A 5,295-nucleotide genomic window follows, 5' to 3' on the forward strand; every position below is an offset into this window, starting at 1 on the left:
GGGGGGGCGTTGGTCGGGTGCCCCGCCAAGGGAGTTCCTGTCGCTAATTTTTTTTCTTAAGCAACACCATTTGTCTGCCGTTTAGACGATGTCAATCTTCATTCGCGAGAGGAGGAGGTGGTCCGGGGGGCAAGGGACCCGGCGGGTGCGGGTGGGGGAGAAGAAGGGTGAGAATTAGCTAAAGCCCTAAATAGCCGTCGGGGCGTCGGGCTGCCGAGTAGCGAGGCGTCCGTCCAACGTGACGTCCGTCCATTGTTGCGAGTCCTGGCTCCCAGAGGACCGAAATCCGACCTGAGAAGGCGGCGGGGTGCAGGGGGGTGGGTGGTAACAGCGGGGGCACGAGGACCGACCGGCAGCAGCTGGGCGGGGCTCAGCTGTCTGCGGCAGGCAAATTCGGTGGTCTGTCATGGAATCAGGCGCTCTCCCTCTCTCCCCCTTATCCCTCAGCTGTCCGCCTCTCTCCCGCCCTTTCCCCTTCCTCTCCTCTTGTCGCCGTCGCTCAACTGAAGCACCTCTTTAGGTTTTCGGTTTTGTTTGAGGTACCGGAGGGGGAGCCGTAGCCGTGCCCGGGCCGGAGAGGAGGAGGAGAGGTGACCCTTGCCATGCAGCCGACCGGAACAACGTTTTCGAAACGTCTGTAATGCGTCGGGGCCAGCTGTATTGTTGGACGGCCCGGGCCCGGGGCACACGGCCGGCAACCACGGCGATGTAGTCCATGCTCGCCTCGCCTCGGCTCGCGCTGTAAGTGGGCTCTGGGCTCGGCCGGCTCGGCCCGCTCTTTGTTCTGGGAGAGGCGGCCGGCCCGGGCCCCGGCCGGCGCGGCCCACAGGCCTAGAGAGTCGTTTCGTGTCCATCCTGCAAAGTATATAATTACAGGCGCGTCCCCGCTCACCCCGGACCCCGCGCCGGTCTCCGCCGGTCCGCCGGTCGCGGCCCGGACCGGGTCCGACCCGGAACGGGGCGAGCGGGGCGCGCGGGAGAGAGGAGGAGGAGGGGGCGTTTAGCGATCGTTTTCAGCTAGGACCCCGCGCGAACACGTCCGTCGGGCGCCTCCTCTGCCACTCCTGTTCTTGTTTCGCTCTCGCCCATCGTTTCTCTGGAAACTGGAGCGGCGGCGTGCCCGCCTCTTACTTGTCACTCGGGCGGTACAGTACGGTACAGTACTCTCTACGCCCCCCGGTACACAGGCTCGCACTCACGGCCCGGGTAATTCTCTCCGCGGGCCGCTTCTGCGTGCTGCCCTCCTCCTCCTCCTCCCGCGAGTCCCTCTGGTGGAGGAGGTCGGCCGTCGACGTCACGTCGTCATTGCGGTCGTATCCGCTCACGGCCCGAGGGCGACACGGTTGACGTGTGAGAGGAAACTAAATGTCAAAAGCACTATCTCGTGTTCTTCTTTTTTTAAATCAAAAAAGTCTCCTCGTTTTAGGGAGTTGGTTATGAAGGCTGTACGCGGACTGGGAAAAGGGGAGGCGGGTATAGTGTATACACGCAAACATTGACGGGGTGGTCGCTCAAGCCAGCCCGGCTGTAAGTACGGCGCAGAAAAAAGAAGTCCACACACATTTCGTTTCCAGTCCACCTCGACGAAACGTCCGCGAGTTGACGGTAGAGTAGGGGGGGCCTTGGGGGGAGGGCATGGCCGGCGTGCGGCGTTGCGCCCCGGGCGGCGGATGGGTACGGCCCCACGACGGGCACCGGCCGGCTGGCGGCCCGATGGTCAGCTGCTCCGAGCCGCCCAAATGACCCCCTTCTTCTTGTTGTTCTTCTTCTCTTCGGGTCCGCCACGCCCCTCGCCGCCCCGCCCCCGCCCCGCGCAGCGCGCGATGCCTTTCGACCGGAAACAATGGGTGGCTGCCTTCTTTCCCTGCTCTGCTCTTTTATCTCCCGCGCGCCTCAGATTTATCTCCCCGCGGACGGAAGGCGCGGCACGGGGCACGCGGTGCCCAGTCACCCGCGGCGGCGCCCCGCCCCACCCCGCTCCGCCCCTGGAGGTGCGAATGGCGCCGCCGCGGGTAGTGTTTTTTTGCCCCTTGCGCCTCCCTCTGCTATACTTCTCCCTGGTGTTGTTCTCTTCTCCTCTCGCAAGTTTTAATCGCCGCCACGACGGCTCTGCTGCTTCTCGTGTCCGGTGCGGAGAGGAGGGCGGCGGAGCGTTTTTCTTTGCTCCCCTCCCTCCTCCCCCCGCGCCCGGGTAATCAGGCGAGGAGGGACGGACTGGCTGGCCGGACCAACCCAACGGGCCGGCTGGTTGGCCGGGGCGCCGGGTGGTAAGCAGACGCCCGTCGTCGTCGTCGTCATCATCGCGGCCCCCCGAGATTTTTGCCTCCCGAGTTTACGATCGACGGAGGTTGATGAGGCCTCAAGTTACATACATCTTTTCTTGTTTCTGCTGGTCGGCGGAAATGTCTGTCCGTAAATGTGGCGGTTCGTGAAGGCAATAAAAGCTGAGCTTTTTAATACCTCTGCATGCAAGTCCGTATATGTGTATACGAGAGGCTGCAGCTGGTGAAGCCACTTTTTTTTTACTTTTTCATCCGCGTGGAGATAAAAGACTGGCAAACTGTTGCAAGCAGAGGAGGAGAGCAGGTCGTTCGTCGTCGAGGAGAGCGCTCTGCAACAACGGAGTGGTGGTGTCATATGTGCGACCCGTCCCCCGACCCGAGCCGGCCGGCGCCGCCCGAGAGTTGCAGTATGTGGCTGCTCGTTTGTGGCGGAGCGTTGCGCGGGCTCCCACGCCACCCCCTGCTTCCCTTGTCGCGCTATCTCTTCTCCTCTTCGCGTTGCCCGTTAAATGTTTTTTAAAACCCACGGCCGGCGTGCTGCTGCTGCTGCTGAGCAGCAAGGGGAAGTAGTCTCCTTTTGTGGCACACAAGTTTTCTCGCGCGGCGGGCACCTGCAGTGAAAATAAAAGGCGGTGGTGACGAAGCGGCGGTGGCGAAGCGTCGTTCGGCGTGTGTCACTCGGCCCTGATGTGCGCTGTATGTTTCTTTTCTCCAGAGTCACGCTACGTAAATCGTCACGATATGCCTTTGCCTGCCTTGCCATGCCCTCTAATGTAGTCGTCCGCACCACCGCATATACACAAGTACTGTACTGCTCTCTTTTCGTGACAGACCGCCTCGTTTTTATTTATTTTTGCCTCGCCTTTTCGGACGTGATGGGTGTCCCCTCGGCGGCCGGCCCCCGTTTTTCATGTGTGTGCCCTGTTCTGGTGTTCCGCGGACGCGCGCGCGCATCGACCAGCAGCTGGTTCGCTGACCCCCGCAGCCGTGTGCCTGTCCTCCCCCTCGCGGCCGCCCTCTCGGCCGGCGGGCGAGCGCGCCCCGCGGGCGGGGCCCCCGACAGCCCGCCCACTACGCGCCGCCGACCGTCGTCTTTGTTAAGCCTGCCGCCGCCGCGAGGGAACTCTCCTCCCTTTTTCCCACACCACGTGCTGGGCTACGGGGTCGCGCCCCCGCCCCACCCCGCCTCGCCCCATTGCCGACAAGACCAGGAGCAGCAGCGTTCTGTGGTCGGTGGGCGTTTCTTAGAAAGGCTGGCGAGGCGAGCGGGGAGTTCTATTCCGGGGCCCTCTCCTCGCCCTCCTTTGATTGTGCGATCCGCACCCCTCGCGCCGTCCCGTCCGTCGCGTCCGTCCCGTCGGCACTTGTGTCGGGTCGGGGGGGTTGGTTGGCGGCAGGGCAGGGTGTGTGTGTGTGTACAGTACGCGTAACGCTCTCCCTCTGTCCACTCCCCTGGGGAGGGTGAGCGACGAGGCAGGTGTGCTGGTCTCCCGTGCCCACCGTCGGGCCCCCTAGAGAGACAGCGCGAGGGTTGAGGTTGTATGGGGATTCCGCTTCGCCAACCCTTCCTAGCAGAGGGTGAACGGCCACCACCGCCGCACGGGCGGGACGGGCGAGGCGTAGAAGTACATAACGCTCAGCAGCAGTTGTAGCCTCCCGATCCGTTACGTAACGCCGGAGGGACGTTGCGCTGTTATGCTAATGCGTGCGCGAAAGCGTGACCGTTAGGATCGCGTACGCACGTGCCTTTCTGGACGCCCCTGCCTGTGCAGCGCGCGGCGGTGCGCGGGGGCCCGGCCCGGCGCTGCCAGGCCGGCCACGGTAGCGGCGGCGAGCTGCAAAGGCGTGAGAGTGGACACGCCTCTGCGTCGTGCCTCGCGCCGCGGCGCCCGGCTGTCTGCCACGCCCCGCCACACCCCGCCCCGCCACACCCCGCCCCACCACGGGCCCCGCCGCGCTGCTGCAGTAAGGGTGAGCAGGCGCGCGGGGGGCCGCCTTTAGTAGAGGTTATCGAGGAAGTCCCCTCTTGCGCTGGCCGCGGCCAACCGGACCGGACCGACCGCGCCGGGCTGCTCGTGCTTATCGAGGTAATTGTTCAGCCAAGTGCAGCCTAGCAGTCGATGGGTCGCTGTTATGCTAATGGGATCGATACGGAGAAAACACTTTCGCCGCGAGGGCTCGGCGGCTCGGCCGCCACGGCCGCAGCTTGCGGACCCTCCGTCTGTCCGTCACGTCACGTCCGTGCCGGACCTCCTCTAGCACCCTTCTATTTTCCTCGCCGAGTACAGGAGGGCCCCCCGGTGTGTGTGTGTGTAGGGGGGGGGGGGGGGTACAGTACCAGAAGTGTACAAGTGTGTTGGCTATTTTCGCCGGGCCGTAAACTAAACACGGCTTCCCCCCCCCCCCCCCCTCTGTGCGCTTGCCTACGGCGTTGCTTGCCTACGCCCCGCTGGTGTTGGTCCCGGTGCACCTTGCGTGCACACGCCCCGACCGACCGACCGACGGCCCTTTGCAAACAATGGAGATTTCCGATTGGACTCGGCCGACGACGACGACTCGGCGTGTCGGCCGGTTGCTTGCTTTGCGCCCCTCAGCAACACACGCCTCGAAGTGAAAAAGCTGGGGGGAGGGCGTCGCCTGCTCCCCGTCCCCTCCGCCCCCTCCGACTCTTTTGGATTTTTCACAGTGCCGTGTCACTTCACTTAGGCGCGGGGCGTGGCGCGGCGGGCGGGGCGAGGCGGGCGAGGCGCCTTGCCCTACAGAGCGGGGCGGCGGGTGGGGACCTGTAGAGACCTGTTGGCTTAGTCACTTCACGTCTGAATCAGCGACGTCGTCCGCGTCCGCTCCGCCGTTGCCGCCGCCTTTTGCCCCGGCGGCGGCGTCGTCGCTTCGGCTCGCTCGCTAGTCGGTCGCGCCGCGCCGCTCCGCTCCGCGCCACGCCCCGCGGGCAGCCACGCGACACGGGGCGAGTCATCTGCTTTGTTCCGCCGTGCCGCCGTGTCTCCCCCCCCCC

The 5,295-nt window shown here is 64.8% G+C and overlaps 1 protein-coding gene across 1 annotated transcript in view; it reads left to right on the top strand.

Annotated features, from left to right (window-relative positions):
• LOC113210614 (growth factor receptor-bound protein 14) overlaps positions 1 to 5,295 on the top strand; it is a gene marked incomplete at its 5' end in the record, with an annotated part of 161,671 nt that overhangs the window by 142,826 nt on the left and 13,550 nt on the right.

This window comes from Frankliniella occidentalis, unplaced genomic scaffold (genome assembly GCF_000697945.3).
Source record: "Frankliniella occidentalis isolate FOCC.00 unplaced genomic scaffold, Focc_3.1 Scaffold162, whole genome shotgun sequence".
Taxonomy (NCBI): domain Eukaryota; kingdom Metazoa; phylum Arthropoda; class Insecta; order Thysanoptera; family Thripidae; genus Frankliniella; species Frankliniella occidentalis.